Genomic DNA, 17861 nt, shown 5'->3' with positions numbered 1-17861 from the left:
TAAGTAACAAGGAAATATGTGAGTTTACCCACACACAAAAAAAGTTCATAGGTAGGGCATCACCAAACAAGGGCTGAGAGGGCTCTGACCTTCTCTGTATATTGGATTCATCTCTGGCCAGTAGCAAAAACACTACAGGAATTAGAGGTCACCTTCAGAGAGCACACGATCCAGAGGAAAACAGGGACTGTCTCTACCTTGTGCCTCGAATTAGAAGAAAGAAAAGAGCCCCTCAGCAGACTTCTTATCATGTCTTATCGACCAGAAATAGGTCACATTCCCATGCCCATGCCTAAAGCTAACATAGCAGAAGGAAGGAATTCTCTTGATTGACTTTTCTGGGATGAAACAGAGGTGGGGACTCACCTAAGTGGCCAATACAAGAGGAAAGGAAGGAGCCCCTATGTTCTTTCTAAGACCTAAGGTATTTCTTAGACATCCCCTCTTTTAATCCTCTCATCCACTGTCCGGGCGTCTGCTGTTACCTTCTCTTGGCCACTGCCCAGGGCCCCACATCTCTACTTTACTCAAAGCCCCTGCTCTTTTCATCACTCTACACTACAGACTCAGAGTACAGTGGAAAGACAGAAGCTGTGCTCAGAGAGGGGATTTACAGTGTTAGATACCTTACATGTGGCAACGTTTCTTTTGAAGTGTTACACGCTTGGTTGGCTTCAATGAAGACCTCTAGGACTGAGAACTGTGACAGCAACAGTTGAAAACATCATCAAAGACAGAGACTCTGCAAACATGCAGACTTCCCTGGGGAATAATCCTGGAAACAGCCAGTGGAGTTGAGGAGGGTGGGTCAGGTACCAGACGCTGAGGGTCCCATGACAAACCACACCAATGGAACAGCAGGTGAGGGAGGTTGGGTATGGAGCCAGCCTGCCTGAATGGGTTGGCTCAGACAGCATTATTTTTCTTACACTCCTCCTCTTACATCATACCCCATACAGAAACAGACACCTGCATGCCATCTGTCCCTGAAGAGCTGCAGCTCCACAATTCATCCTATAGAAGGCGGCAGCCAGATGGGGTGATGTTTTCATTTTTCCTGGGCATTCACAGAATGGGAAATGTATGTGCTGGAAGCAACGTGCATGATCTAGTCACTAGGAAATGGAGAAAAATCCCAAGAAGCCAAGTTACTCATCCTGGGATGGTAGCAGAGGTAGAGTGGGACCAAGTCTCTCATCTCCCCGACTAATGCCCTTTCCACTGGACTGTGCTCCTTTCCATCATCCAGTCGACAATCAAACCTGAGAGCAGACATCTTCTCCCTTCCTAAGAGAGTCCCAACCCCACTGCATTTGAAGTCCTAGTATGGTCAGCATTCTCCCAGAGCCCTCACTGAATTAGCCATTGTCTGTTCTCAGGGTTGGTAACAGCAGAACATTCTCCATCTCTCTGTCTCAGCTTTTATAGAGTGGGGTCTGCATGGACTATGCTTCACCAATACAACAAGGTTATTTCCTTGTTGTACCAACAGTGTCACCTCACCTCTAGGAACTAAATGTAATTTTGCTCTTTAGCCATTTATCCCTCTCTATATATTAATTATAAAAGGTCAAGGCATTAGGAGTTATTGTAGTTGAAGATATGAAGGTAGAAGTAGCCTGGAATGTCAGCTGCTCTTTATTTAGGGCAAAAGTGGTTGTAATTCCTAAAGAGCAACAAACTAGATTTTGGACTCCCAGAGTCCAAAGAATGGGAAGATCTGAAGGATCTCTGATCTTGGATTCCAAAACTTAGAAAAATCTAGGAGTTGCTCTGCACCCTACTCCCATCTCAAGCAATTGAGCTCTTATCTAGTTTGTCTTTGAATCCTAATGGATCTTGGTGACTAAAGATGGATCCATCTATGTTGTAGGAATTTCTACAGCCAGTCTCCAAGGCTGGTACCCTGTCAACAGGAACAAGCAAATGGAATTAGTTTTCTTCCTACCAGGACATGGATGTAGTTAGGTTCTCATCTTCTCCTACAGGAACATTGATAATGTAGAATATTCCTAGAGTCACTTCTTCATTCAGTGCCCTGCATTAGTGGTTAATTGTAACTCTCTCTACTCTTCTCTTCCCCATAGTTCATTCTGCTAAAAGGGTGGAGATCCAAGTTTTATTCATCTTCCACTCCCCCACAACATCCTCCAGGGCCTACACGAGGGTGAAGCAAGCCAGGCAGCTAGGGCACAAAACTTGAGAAAGCTCTTACTCTGAGAGTCCTTAAATTCTAAACACCTGACTTGCCTCACCTTATTCCCTACACCTTTACCCTCTTGGATATCTGACATGCAGGAGAAAGGCAGTGAATATATGTTTGTATAATGTTCACTCATTACTTGAAATCTTCAAATGTCTCCCCATCACCTGTGGATAAAGTACACACTCCTGAATTTGGCCAGCACAACCCTTTGTAAGCTAACTCCTGTCCTTATGAGTAGCATCAGAGACCTCTACTCTTTGCCTTATTTTACTCGCCATCAATCCCACACTCCTCAAGGTCCCCTCCCATGGGGTTTAGAACAGATTTGGTACTCAGTGAAAGATTGCCTAATGAACCAATGTGTGAGATCTGAAACACTATGAATACATTCATGCCAAATGATGGAGGGACTAGAAGACCTCAGGAAGAGGTGAGGTGGTGGCTAAAAGGGCAGGCTCTGGGTGTGATCCTGTCTCCATCAAGAGCTGTGTCCATTGGACAACTGATTTTCCCTAAGCCTCAGTTACCTCCTTTAAAAAGAACAAAGAAAAGTAAAACAGAAAAACAGCACCTATTCCATTCGTTGCTGTGCAGATTTAAAAAAAAAAAAGAAGTTCATGTAAATCCTTAGTACAGAAGCTAACACATATAAGTACTCAATAAGTGGTCATCAATGTTCTTACAAATTGGAAACAAATCCACTCTTAGAAAAATATTTATGAATCTACTGACTGCAGCTGAATTTCAGGAGGTGACAGTGACATAGAGCGAGCACTTAGATGCAGCCAGTCTTTTAGAGTCCAAGTTCTCTCTTTAAAAGGTGCCTTCCAAGGCTAGGATAGACACCTTTCTAGACTACAGATGTGTGCTGGCAGAAACCACAGAAGAACAGAGGTACAGAGTCTGGGTTTCCATGTATCAGTAGCGAGACCCTGCACTAGAATTTGTTATCCCCTTATTTAGCGTCTGAACCTTGAAGAAAACATGTAAATTATGCAGAAAGGCACCATATTGTTGGAGGCAAATGAGACCTTCATTATCCCTATGTGAGTAGGGCTTAGCCAACAGAGCAGAGAGAAACAGTAAACTCACGAAGGTCTGGTGGCACAGATGGGTGCTCCAAAAGGTTCCAGGGACCCTCAGAATGGGGCCAAATGCTGTCATTATTCAGGCAGTTAACACATGGCTAGGCACGTGGTGAGTCCCTAATGATTCTGCTTCTCTGCACCCTTCTCCAGGGGAGACTTCTCATCTGCCCACAATCCTCAGCACCATGCCCTTAAAACACACACCCCACAACCAGCAGTCTCCCACTGCTGTTTATAAAAATTCCTATTCCTGTGTGATTCAAAGACCTTCCTGTCTCAGTGAATCATAGTATCAGGCTATACCATTGTCTCCTACCCCCGCCCCTCTTACACATTGACTATATGCAAATTCATCCCCTGTGTTTACCAGAGACCATGGCATCCAGTGCCTGGCATTAAGTAAATACTCAACATTTGCTGAATGTTGGCATTGGTTCACAGCCTTACTCTTCACCCCCAACCCCTGCTGCCATCTCATATGCCCTTAAGATCTGTTGAAGGATTCTTCCAGGATCTCAACTTCCACAGTCTTGCTTAACCTGTTTCCACGGCCTTCTCTTCCATTCCAGGAACTCACATTTATGCCCTCCAACATCTACCTCTAAAACCTTGACCTAAAAAAAATCATCAATCTGACCTCAATCTTTCACTCCTTTCACTTCTCCCAAACTTGATCCAAACCATCAGCCCTGTTCTCCTGTACTCCATCTGTCCTCCCATTGCCCCAGTCCTCTCTTTCTTCACATGGTAAAGGTCACTACATGTAAATATCCTCAGAACCCTTCACATTCTCCTCCAAAATTGAATATAATTGGTGTCCCCCAAAATGTACTCATACTTTAACAGCTGATAGTTCAATTTTAAAAATGAATTGTGTTTTAATAAAGACTGCCTTTACTAGGTGTGCCGGTGAATAATGCAGATTTTTCTCAATAGATCGAGTTACACATACCAGTAAAATTATTCAAGTGTGTGTATGCATTTTGGGGGACACCCTATATTTTTATCTATTATTATTTCCTCTCTTGGGCCCCTTAGGAAGGAAAGTTTCTTTTAGAGGTAATCCCTCTGCTCTTAACATTCTAACATTATCTTCTTGAAACAGTGAACATTTCTTTTTTTTTTTTTTATTAAATCTTTATTGTTCAGATTATTATATTTGTTCCTCCTTTTTCCCCCATAACTCCCCTCCTTCCAGCTCTCACCCCATCCTCCGCCCTCACTCCCCACCCACTGTCCTCATCTATAGGTGCACAATTTTTGTCCAGTCTCTTCCCGCATCTCCCACACCCCTTTTCCCCCCAAGAATAGTCAGTCCATTCCTTTTCTATGTCCCTGATTCTATTATAATCACCAGTTCATTCTGTACATCAGGTTATTTATTCACTTGATTCTTAGATTCTTTTGTTGATAGATGCATATTTGTTGTTCATAATTTGTATCTTTACCTTTTTCTTCTTCTTCCTCTTCTTAAAGGATACCTTTCAGCATTTCATATAATACTGGTTTGGTGGTGATGAACTCCTTTAGCTTTTCCTTATCTGTGAAGCTCTTTATCTGACCTTCAATTCTGAATGATAGCTTTGCTGGATAAAGTAATCTTGGTTGTAGGTTCTTGGCATTCATCACTTTGAATATTTCTTGCCACTCCCTTCTGGCCTGCAAAGTTTCTGTTGAGAAATCAGCTGACAGTCATATGGGTATTCCCTTGTAGGTAACTGAGTTTCTTTCTCTTGCTGCTTTTAGGATTCTCTCTTTGTCTTTTGCTCTTGGCATTTTAATTATGATGTGTCTTGGTGTGGTCCTCTTTGGATTCCTTTTGTTTGGGGTTCTCTGCGCTTCCTAGACCTGTAAGTCTATTTCTTTCACCAGGTGGGGGAAGTTTTCTGTCATTATTTCTTCAAATAGATTTTCAATATCTTGCTCTCTCTCATCTTCTGGTACCCCTATAATTCTGATGTTGGTACGTTTGAAGCTGTCCCAGAGGCTCCTTACACTATCTTCGTATTTTTGGGTTCTTTTTTCATTTTGCTTTTCCGGTTGGGTGTTTCTTGCTTCTTCGCATTTCAAATCTTTGACTTGATTCTTGCGCTCCTCTGGTCTGCTGTTGGGAGTCTGTATAATATTCTTTATTTCAGTCGGTGTATGCTTACTTTCTAGATGGTCCTTTATCACACCATCGAGGGTCTCATTAGATTTCCTGTACATCTCATCAAGTTTATCGACAGACTCTAGACGCCTCTTGAGAGACCTCAAAAGTGTGGTTCTGAACTCAATATCCTCCCTTGATAGTTTTGTCCTGTTTCTTTGTCTCCGCATTTTTTTATGCTTTCTTGGTACACCCCCTCGTGGTCTTTGTGCGCAGTCTTGTTGTAGATAAGCCTTGATTGTTGTAGTTAATACTAGAGGGATTTGACCTTCAGGCCGACTGGCTGTGATAATCAGGTGTGTCTGCAGTGGAAGAACTTGTGTCCTCTAGGGAGGTGCTAATCTAGCCTTTGCCTGAGGCTATCCGGCAAATGCCTCTGTGCAGGGCTTGGGCGGGGCGGGTCCCAGGGGATCAACAGGGCGGAGGAGGGAGCAGTTATGACTGCTCTCAGTCCGTCCCCAGGGGCTCTGCCTCTCTGTCCCAGCAACAGCTGCAAACCTCGGAGGGACCGTAGCCAGACAGTCCTGCTTCTCCCGTTTGAGTCTGGGTCCCTAGAGACTCGCCCGGATCTGGAGCTCTGAGTCTGAGGCTCCCTCCGGATTGAAACAGACAACCACGCCCTCAGCCACCAGCCCGCGCCACGCGCACTCCGCACCTTAGTATTTTACTTCAGCACTGCGCCTCCTCTGATTCTCAGTTCCTCCTAGTTGTAGAACTTCCATTCAGCCAGCCTTCCTGTGGTTCTGGATGATGTCCGTTCCGTCTTTTAGTTGTATTTTTGAAGTGGTTGTTCGAGGCAGCAAACTCCGGCGTTAACCTATGCCGCCATCTTGGTTTCTCCGAAACAGTGAACATTTCAACAATCTGTCTCTTCTATCACTCCACCTCTAAAGTTACTTCCTCCTTGTCAAACCCAGTGAACTTTCAGCACTTTCCCTTAGCTGATGTATGCGAAGCATTTGACAAGGTTGGCCACATCCTTCCTGTTAGAACACTCTTCTTTTTCTTCAGAACTAGCACTCACCCTGGTCTTTCTCTTTGTTCTACATTCACCATTGCTGGTGGCTTTCCCTAGATCCTTCACCTTTGTTCACTCTTTAAACTCTGATGTTCCAGGGGACTTTGTTCTGGATCCCCTTTTCTTCCCATTTTGTATCCTCTTCTTGGGTCATGGTACCCACTCACTTGGCTTCTAGTGAATCTGTGCCCGTATCATGATTCCCAAATCAGTTTCTCCAGACAAGATATCTCCCTTTAGCTTCAGAACATAATACAACTAACTATACATGGAAACCTCCACCTGCATGTCTATCTGACCCCAATACACTCAGGACTCTCTGCAGTCTCTTACCCAGCAGATTCACTCTGCTCCTGTATTTCTATATCGTTTAGTCTCCCCACCACCCATCTAGCGGAGGTTCAGACATGTGATGACTAGGCCATGATCTAGTCTAGTGTTTTTTTCTTCTCTCACTGAGATTGGGTGAGGAAGGGCTAGGCCAACCATGGGATTGACTGCAACAGTTAGCTGTAAAGTAGATGACTCAGGTGTGAAAGAGCTTTTGCCTGAACAAGGAGGTACTTTCAGCAAGGATAGAAGGGAGATTGTTACTAAGAAACTGACTAGAAGGCAGGGACCTTTGGGGTCTTGAAGAGAGAAAGAAATAGAAATTGAGAAGTGATTTGCCCAGCAGGAGGCCTAGGTAATTGACCAACACCATCAAAGGCTATGTATTTAAAAGAAGGTCTATCCAGTTTGAAAAAATACTTTGAGTGACTGTATATTGAGCTCTGGGATGGGTTAGGAAAAAGCAAATCCTGGTCCACTTCTCAACACCCTCCCTCCAATCCCGCCCACTTACCAGATATGACTTTTGAAAAGCAAAGAGAACTTTTATGTTTATAAATGAAGCTCAAAAATAACCAGAGTCGAGAAGATCTACAGAAAAAATTCATATCCTAGTAAGATCAGCCCTCCAGTCTTCACTTCTGTGTCCTTGAACAGCTGATTGGACTGTTCTGCGTTAGTCCTATTGCAGATATTTCTATAAGGATATAGCATTCTTGACATAACATTATTATTTTAGTAATGGCTAAACAGAAAATAGCCATTAGTCACAGGTAATTCACTTCTTCAAGTGGCCAACATTGCATATAAAGTGGCACATCAACTCCCAAGGTGGCCAGGCTGAGAACTTTGAGCCTCTATGTGGTGACTGAACTCTGTAAGTTCTGACTGAACTTCCTCGTGGTCTGAGCGGCCCGAATGGCAGACAGTGATGTGCATTTTACCAGAGTGCAGGTTGCAGTGACTACGTCTGCTGTGATGTCCTGGTAGGAGAGTTATATGTGGAACAGATCACAGACTTTTTACTGTGCTTTAAGTAAATAGCCAGTGGAACAGATTATGCAAATGAAATGTCCCCAAACACATCTCTGAATAAATGTGCGGCATGAATGCATTATAACTGAGGAGGTACGACTCTCATTTCACACATGCAAGGGTGCACACAATATCACATTTAAAATTTCCTTTAATCAACAGTCTTGAAACCAAGTCCCCACCCCTCCAGCTGTGAAGAATGCGACCTCAGTCTTCCTGGGGCTTTCTCCATCGGGCAAGGTACTGGGATTTTATGCAGTGTCACTAAATGTGGGAGCCTCTCTTGCCTGAAATCATTAGTTACCAGATTATTCTGTTAGCTGGAGACACCCATTGTTCAACGGCACATGGTCCCTTCAGGCCCATGGCTTCTGCTGCCTTGGGGCAAAGGAATCTTTTTCAAGTCTGGAAACCATGCAGGCATTCTCCCAAGGCCTCCCAGGATCAGGGTGCTGCTTCCCATTCTCATGGAGCCCACTGACCTCCCTCTCTCCCTGATTTCCAAAGATCCCTGTTCTGGTCTCTCTTTCAGAGTTTCCCTTGATCATAGGATCTCTCTGTTCCCTCCCTCAAGCACACCAGGAAGGGAAGTCTCTTGGAGGCCACTCCTTGCTTTCTATTCTATCACAAACTCCTCTGAGGCAAGAACGCACAGAGCTTTCTCCTGGCCTAAATGAAGGGAAAGAAGAGAACACAGAGGAGAAAAATATCAATTTGCATCTCCAAAGCTGACTTAACCACTTAGTTTCCATCGGGGGTGCTCTCTGTGTGACTGGTCAGTTGTCCACAGGAAAAGTAAGATGAGATCCTTCGGGGGCCAGCTCTTGGACAGCAGCACAGTGGGCTGTTACCACTAGTCCAGTAAAACTGTAGGCTGGCAATAAAAGTGATGTCCTGGCTTCCAATGCAAGAGCTGTTGTATGGGAGGATGTTTTTCATATATATTACTTCACCTGAGCTCCCATAACTCGCCTGTGAGAAAGGCTGGATTATCCCCATATTACTGATGGAAAGACAAAGGCTCCAAGAAGTAAAGCCATCCAGCTAGTGTGAGGTGGAGCTGGGATGTGAACCTCTGTCTATCTGACTCCTGCATTCTCTGTTCCTTACATTCCTTGCCCCCTTATTCCCTTCTGTCTCTGTCTCAATAGGGCTGCCACAGCAAGGCTCAGAGCTCAGGCAACCAAGTGGTCGTCCTTCTACCATGTGAGGCCAAGTAGCATATCTCCTCTGAACTTCGTGAGTCTTTTAGCTGTGCTGGTAACTCCCTTGGCGCCTCCCTTTACCACCCACCCTATCTCAATGTCCCTCCCTCATGACTCCCCTTCTAGACAGCTGTGAGCTCTGCCCCTCTGTTTCTTCAACTTAACCATTCTTCTAGAGTGACCTCTGTACACGTGTCATCTCCTTCAATACACTGTAGATTCTGGGGTGACTGATTCATTGCTATACTCCCAATAAATAAGGCCTGATACCAAGGAAATACACAAGAATGTTTACAGGAAATAAGGATAATCAAATACATGGGGGAAGTGAATAAATGCATGAGGAAGGGATGAGTCAACAAACTAATGGATTGGTTTGAAAATTAAAACCCAGAGATTATGGCAGCCATAATGGAGAGTGTTGAGACAGAGATGGGAGTCACCGCAAAGCATGATGGAGAGGAGAAACACTCTTCAGGCCCAATAACCCGTATTTCACACTAGATTCCTTTTATGGGGAGGTGAGTACTGGTTTTCTTGGAACTGTTCACTTTTACAAGGCTCTAATCCTTCTTCCTGATCATTAATAAACAGTCATGATACAACAACTAGATGATGGACAATAATTCTGGTGCACTCACAATGTGCCAGGTATTCGAGTATCTCATTTAATTCTTACAACCACAAAAGGAGACATGTACAGTTATTTATAGCATTTTACAGATGATGAGACTAAGGGTTAGTAAATGTAAATAATTTTCTAAAGGTCATTCATCTAATAAATGGCCAAGTCAGAATTTAAACCCATGTCATCTGACTTCAGAGCCATCCATCCTAGTCACTCTCCTGTCAACTCTCTGGCAACACATTCCTGTGGCTAAGTTTCCATTCATTGAGCATTTGCTTTGTGAGGCACCGAATACTCTGTGGATATTGAATCCACAATAACCTTAAGGCTGAGGCACCATTTTGCTTCCCATTTTATAAACAAGACTGCTAAGGCTCAGGTGACACCACTAGAAAATGATTACACTGGAACTTGAACTGAAGTTGCCTTATTCCAAATCCATGCATTGACCACAAAAAACTAACTAAATCCCAGAAGAAGCACTCAGTTTTCTCCCTGGTTTAACCGATGGTTATGGGGTCGTGGAAAGTTCCCTGTATTTGAAACTGAAGTGTGTTCTAGTCTTGGTTCTTCCACATAAGCTTGTTCCTTGGGCAAGCCATTTAACATTTCTGGGCCTCAGTTCCCACATCCATGAAATGGAGCCATCATGCCCCTTGCAGAATTATAGTGAGGTTTAAGTGAGAAGTCAGTGTTGATGAAAGCACTGTGCCAACCTTTATTTCTGTGAGGTAGAAAGGGGTTTGTAGATACGATTATACTTGTCCTGGGAATGGATAAAATGAGTCTCACAGAGATGAAGTGTCTGATCTAACAATCTCACAGAGAGTCCATTCATTAGACCAGGAATAAAGCCCAGATGTCCCTAGGCAGAAGTCCATGTGCCTTTTGCGTGGTGGCCAAGGATCATTATTTGCAATAGTGAGATTCTGCCAGCCCCGCAGTGCGTCTTCAGTTTCAGCGTGCATCATTGTTTCCCCCTCCCACACCACCCAGCTCTTTCGGGGCCCCTTGACATTCAGGGTAAAAGTCTTTTCCATCTTTCCTTGGCTTAACTGTTAAATTAAGTGGCTTTGTTCTGTTAAAGAGTTCCACCCAGAATGAGCAGTTTTGAGAGAGGGCAGCGTGAGTCTGGTCAGACACGCTTGCCAAGGCCTGCCATCCTCCGCTAATGAACATCATTTGGAGCTGCTTGGGATTAAGCCATTATCTATATGATCTTCACCTGACCCTTAATGGACCAAAATTCATTCATTCTAATTCTGTGCTTAACTAGGAAGGCTTTACAACTCCTTTCTCCCCCGGTATCATTTCTCTTCAATCTCCGGGACCCAATATGCAGCAATTTTGCTCTCTCCAATTTCATTTTCACTTTCAAAGTGAATGTCATTTGTCAGGCAAACCACATATTCTTTGGATCCCTATCTGTTAAATTATTTCTGAACTTGACTTTTTGGGGAGCTCCATTCTGGCTGACCTAAATTCTTCTCTGTCTTCTACAATTTCCCCCTTCTCTTTGAAGGCAGCCCTTTGTGGCTTCATTGCCCAAAAAAGCTGTTTCTGGGAGCACTTATCTGTTACCCCAGTTGGAAAGTTATCATTCTTATCTAAATTAGCTGGTGTGACCTTTTATCTGAACTCCAGACAAAACTGATCATGTGTATGAGAACTCCCCATCGGGTTTCAGGCACATCGGCAGCACCCTTCTCAGATGATTCTCTTTGGAGCTAAGATTCTAGTTCTCAGTGTTTTCAATGCAAAGAATGTCTCTATAGCCACTTTTCAAAGGAACATGCCAGTCTTGCAGAGATGATGCCTGGAATCCCAATTAGGCCATCTCTTATCACAAGACCATCTCAGAGATGTCGTCTCTTCTGTTCTGGTGTTGCCAGTGGTAGAGAAAATGTATGACAGGGATGAGGGGGGAGTAGCTCCAGAGTAGCAAAAAATAATTCCATACAGTTCACCTCAGGGTAGAGCAAGGAGATTCCGCAGTGAAACCATGGCTGCTAACATATGTCAAAAATGATCTCACAAGAGGACTGGCGACCCTATTCCTACCCCAGGTTGGGCAGACCATGGAGAGAGTGTGTTAGGCTGGGTCTGCAAAGTACCCCAGTTCCAGAGGACCTGACCACACATAAATTCCACAGAGAATAACCAAGCTTGTGAAGAGACCACTGTGTGAAGGACGGTTAAAAGACCTGGAATGTTTAACCTGGAAAAGAGAGTCTTTTGCAGGGATAGCAGGATGGAAAATTCTATCTCAGACTCCTGTTTTACAAATTAGAAAGCTGAGACTTAGAGAACACAGACTCACAGAATAACCAGAAAGAACTTTTTAAAGAATAAATGAGATCATTTTGCTTTGCTGCTTGAAATCTGCTAATGATTCTCCTACTGCTGTTAAAATAACAGGCCAACCCCAAACCATGGCCTCCAAGACCTCCATGACTATGCTGGCCCCGTGTACTAGGCGAGGACCAGCAAAGCTGGTACAATCAAGAGACCCCCCCGCCCACAGTACCATGGCTTAGACAAGGAAGAAGTTTATTTCTTTACCTTTTTATAAACAACACTGCAAGCTGCAGGCCAGATCAGGCTTCAATAGGGGCTAGTAACAGCTGTGAGTGACAAAGAAATCCTTGCCTTTATCCACATGCTAAAGAGTAACAAGAGTAGACTGGACCAAAAATTTTGCACATCCTTCTAGAGAGTGTCCGTAGAGGAGTGAGGAAGCCCATGTATAAAGGGTCAGGGTAAGAGGAATCATACAAACTTGTCAGGAAAATCAAGGCCTGGAAGTGAGAGCAAGAGGGCAAGAGGTTCTTTAGTAGTTTATTTGTATGGAATGCAAGTGTTGGGTTTCCTCTTCTTTCCTTCTTCCTTCCTTTATTCCTTCCTTCCTTCCTTCCTTCCTTCCTTCCTTCCTTCCTTTCTTTCTTTCTTCAGGGGCTGTGTGCATGTGTGCATGTGCATGTGCGTGCGTGTGTGCGTGTGTGTGTAAGTTAGCTGCTTCTGGTATCCAACTGGGAATTTGATTCACTTAACTTGTTCAGTCAGTTGCAATAAACCAGGTGGTTTTGCATTGCTCATGCAAATCACTTTCTCCTCACACATGGCTGTAGTCCCAGCTGCCAAAATGTTGTCATGTTCTTGTCTCCAGAGCCTTAATAAAAAGAAAAAATACGGTCTGTAGCGTGTATGTGCTCAACACTCTCCCTGGTTATCACTGAGCCTGTGTGGTCAATGAGCCAGTCAAGCCAAGAGAAGAGATGCATAGATGCCGATGGGGCTGAAGAGCCTGGGCTCTGGTCCTCAGGTCACAGATTCTGCTGACCTACTCAGTGTCCCTTATTAGAGCCAACACAGCCTTGGGTAGGAAGACTAAAATCCCAAATTCCAGTCTTGCCTTTGTTTTTGTTTGTTTTTTAATATTTATTGTTGAAAGTATTACATAGGTCTCTCCCCTCCCCCGCCCATTAACCTCCCAGTTCTGCCTTTGTATTACTGACTGGGCTTGAATTATTAGTGCCTAGTGCCCTAATTCTTGTGAGAACTGAGACAAAGTCAAGATTCCCAGCTGTTTTATTTCATGGTACAGAAAAAGTCAGTATTTGTACAGCACACTGGAGTAAATATGAAAGGTTACTTGTGCCAAAGAGGACCTCTAGAGGGTTCTGACCTCCCAGCCTCCGCCCATCCACCCTGTGGCTAAGGACTCAATATTGCATGGTAAACTGATTGACGGCTCAGCCAAATCAGTGGTCCTCCCAGTGAGAAGATTATACTTCCTCACCCTGTGGACTCACACATGGCCATGTGTCTTGTTTTGGCCAATGAGATGCAAGCAGAAGTGACATACCACTTTCAGGCAGAGTCTTTTTTTTTTTTTTTAACTCTGTATGATAATTTACTGGTCTAAGGAAACAAAACCCTTCCAATGTATTAAGAGATCAATCCAGTTACAATGCACTAAGAGGTCTATGTGAAGAGGTTCTGGTATAGTAATTGAAAACAGACAGCTATTTACAAGATACACAAGCAGGTGGGTCCAACACTGGCCGGCCCTCACAAGCAAAATGTATTCTCTCTACAGTAGGCCACATGCAAGAATCTATCTTCACCTTTTTACTTCTCGTAAAGTTGTCCCATAGTTATGCTGGACTATGGGACTGTCTTATCCACAATAGAAGACTGGCTTTTCAGAAGGAAGCTGGATCCTTTTCCTGATGATCCACATGAACCAAGTCACAGTGATGTCAGATGGGACCAGATACTTCCATTTGTCAGTGTTGACAATCTGAGAGCCTGAGACTTTTTCCACGGAATCTGGTCCGGATTTTCGCTCAGATCTTCGCAGATTCCATGCATTTGCGTTCCAGCAAGTGGTCCTCCCTCCTTAAACATCCACTTCATGATGGTGGTGGGGAAAGGATGCAGGGAAGGGATCAGGTGGGGAAGAGATGTAGCCAGCTCTCAGAGCCATGTTGCTCAGAGCACCATCCACAACAACTCAGGCAGAATCTTTAAGAGCCAGTAGGTACTCTGCCTTGCTCTTTCTCTCTAGTACAGAGACCAGCAATGTTCCAGATCACCCTGTATCCCAGAGTGAAGACTGTATGGAGCAGAGCCACTGACAACTCACAAGGGCCATCTAGCATTAGCAAGGAATAAAATTCTTTTGTCTTAAGAGATCTGGGAGTCATTTGTTACTGCAGCAAAGCCTCTCCCATCCTGACCGTGCCTGGAAAACCCAGTGGGATCCTCTGATCACAGGGCAAGAAAGAGTACTGAAGAGTATCAGACAAATGTTAGTCATTTACATACACAAGCACAAATGGAGTATAAATATATATATATATAGTTCCTCAGCTCTGTCTTCTGAGGGTTTCAGCTTTATCCCCAGGCTCATAAAGAGATAGCTGAAAATTACAGTTATCAGAGCCATACAAAAAGAGGTCATTTCTTTCTGTGTCTCTTCCATAGAGAACTAAACTCTCCCAGAAACTCTGTTGAAGCTTCTGTAGCATATAATTATTATAATAATAAAAAGCGTGGGCTATTCAGTCGCACAGTCTGAGTCCAAATCTTGACTGGGTGATCTTAGTATGCTGTACAGTGTGAGCAAGGGGCTCAATCTCAGTTTCTGCATCTGTATAATAACAATAGGACCTAATTTAGGGGATCATTGTCAGGAATAAATAAGTTAGTACATATTAGGGTTTTGGACCAGTGCCTGGCATATGGTACACACTTTGTACATGTTAGTAGTGAACATCTTATAGGTTTTTATTAGAAATCTTCTAATATTATGAGTCCCACCTTAATTTTCCTTGTAGCAAATTTATCTGTGGCCAACCCAGAATTAAACAAGGAAGGAAATTCTGGGAAGTATAGTTCCAGTTTAGTTAGATTAAAACAGAACACAGCTATCACTGGCTGCAAAGTAGGTCTCAGCAGACTGTACTGCCAAGCTAAGGATTTGGGGTGGGAGGATCAGAGCAAAGTCATAGAAATGTTTGTTTTCTCTTTAAGTAGATGTGGCTTGATCAGCTTTGCATTTAAAAAGATCTTTTAGCCCAACTGGCATGGCTCAGTGGTTGAGTGTTGGCCTGTGAACTGGGAGGTCACAGTTTGATTCTAGTTAGGGCATATGCCTGGGTTGTGGGCTTGATCCCGAGTGTGTGTGTGTATGTGTGTGTGTGTGTGTGTGTGTGTGTGTGTGTGCTGAGGGGTTGGGGGATATGCAGGAGGCAGCCGATCAGTGACTCTCTTTCTCATCATTGATGTTTTTATCTCTCTCTCTCTCTCCCTTCCTCTCTGAAATAAATAATATATATTTATAATATATACATATATTAGAAAAAAATCTATAGGTGCCAGGGTGGAGAATGATTGGTTGTGGGAGACAGGAAGCAGGAAGAACAGACTGTTGCAGTATGCTGTAATTTCTAAGGTGTGGCTTCCAATCCTTCTGGAACAAGGTAAGATAAGAATGCACAAGCAAACAATAGCTAAGGTAATTTTAGTTCTAATTATCTGTGATACAATAAAAAATAAAATCTATGCAGACACACCAGATTAAGATATTTTTCCTCCCAAGAGACATTTGGTACCTCTTAATTAGTCTCTCAAAATATGGTGTGTTATTGATTTAATTCCAAATATTTTTCTCATGACATTGTGCGTCAAATGTGAGAATAATTCACTTATAGTTCCTCCTCATGTACAATTTAAGAAAAAAGAGATGAAAGGTACTGAATCTACATACCTAAAACCAGAGCTTACTCATAGCCCTAGACTCGTGAGTGAATTTCAGTTCTGAAAAATACATTTGGAAGTAGAAGAGAAGAAATGCTCACCACAGGGGACAACCCTCTACACTGAATATACAAGTGCTCCCCCCTCTCTCCCAGCCCTCCTTGTGACTGTTTGGGCTTGTGTGTCTAGTTCTGGTCAATGAACTATAAACAGAAGTGACAGGTCCCATTCTGGGCCAAGGCAGCTTGGAGCTGGGTTGCAACTTGGAATGACAGATGACAGAGCCACAAGATGAAGAGGGTTGCCTGACCAGGATGGGACTTCAGGTGAATGAGGAATGGGTTTTAATTATGAAAAATAATGAGGGGTTTGCTAGCTTAGATGATCTAGCATAGCCTGACTAATGTATCTGCCAAAGCCTGTGTCAGGCACCTTCACACTTATTTTCCTCATTGATCCATCTGACTGAGCCAATGATACATGCAGGGCTTGGGAAAGTCACGTAGCTTACAAAAGCCCACACAGTTTGTAGGTGGCACTGATAGAATTTGAACCAATCAGTATGGATCCCAAACCTGTGATTTTTCTAGCCTGCCATACCATAGCACATCCCATTACCTTCCCACTAAGGACTCTAAAAGATCTGGCCATGGGTGGACAAGAAGCATAGACAGGAAGTATTGGGAGGGACCCAAAGTTCTAGCGGTTCAAGGCCCTCACCAAGTCTCCAAGTGTTCAGGTTTGCTCTTTGACCTCTCCTTCAACTCCTTTTCCTTCTTTTTTATTTTTTGAAACCTATTTTTATTTATTTATTTATTTATGTATTTATTTATAAATATATTTTTATTTATTTCAAAGAGAGGAAATGAGGGGGGGAGAGAGAGATAGAAACATCAATGATGAGAGAATCATTGATCGGCTGCCTCTTACATGCCCCACACCGGGGATCGAGCTAGCAACCTGGGCATGTGCCCTGACTGGGAATCGAACAGTGATCTCCTAGTTCATAGGTCGACGCTCAACCACTGAGCCATGCCAGCCGGGCTCTTTTTCCTTTTTATTCTGGAGTCAAAGTAGCACTGGATTAAGAGCCTAGATTTTTGGCACTCTGCTGCTCACCAGCTGTGTGATCTTGACCAAGACACTCCACCTCTTCAAGCTTCAATTTCTTTGTTAGCAAAAATGAGGATAAAGAAACTACCTCAACGGGGTGGTGGTGATGAGGATTAAACGAGATGGTGTCTGCACAGTACTCAGTGTGGGGTCTGGCACACTGTACTTGATGAATAGTAGCTAATAAATGTGATAGCCCAAAGCAGCCATCTATTTCAAGGTGAAATAGATATGTTTTTTCCAGGAGCTAACTCCATAAATGGCCTTGGACCACAAAGGGACCATAGTCCCAACTTCACAGGCAAGAGGACATTTTGTCAGCTTGCTCTCCTCTCCCATGCTTCAATTTAGGCTGACACTTTATTCCCATTTCTAGTTGCTGGCCTCCTAGAGAGCTTTGGACCTGGCATCAGCAGGCTGTTCTTCTAAAACAGCAGAACCTGTTTGGGAAGAGAGGTTCCATCGTGCATCTCAGGACCCTCAACGTCACTTCCTCAACCTGCCAATGGGAATACTAATTTCTGCTTCACAGGGTTTATAGGAGGAGTAAAGGAAATCCCTGAGGGAAAACCAACAGCATGCTATCAGCATTTGGTAACTGAGCAAGCAGTATGAGTCTCCTGGCCAAGGAGGGGAAGCCGGGGCCAGCACCCTGTAGATAATGGTGGAGGCTCAGCTGTGGGAAATTGCCCTGTGAGCCACAGGGCCTTTATTTTATACTAGAGGCCTGGTGCACGAAATTCGTGCACAGATAGGGTCCTTAGGCCTGGCCAGCGATCAGGGCCGATTGGGGCCTTCCTTCCCTGGGTGCTGGCTGTGGCTTTC

At 43.9% G+C, this 17861-nt stretch overlaps 1 pseudogene; it reads right to left on the bottom strand.

Annotated features, from left to right (window-relative positions):
• Positions 1 to 13730: 13730 nt before the first annotated feature.
• LOC139020450 (gamma-aminobutyric acid receptor-associated protein-like 2 pseudogene) lies at positions 13731 to 14078 on the bottom strand (annotated as a pseudogene).
• Positions 14079 to 17861: the final 3783 nt, after the last annotated feature.

The sequence above is a fragment of the Myotis yumanensis genome, unplaced genomic scaffold, assembly GCF_028538775.1.
Source record: "Myotis yumanensis isolate MYYU_CA2020_CCGP unplaced genomic scaffold, mMyoYum1.0.hap1 SCAF_12, whole genome shotgun sequence".
Lineage (NCBI taxonomy): Eukaryota > Metazoa > Chordata > Mammalia > Chiroptera > Vespertilionidae > Myotis > Myotis yumanensis.
This window is presented reverse-complemented; position numbering and strand designations above follow the sequence as displayed.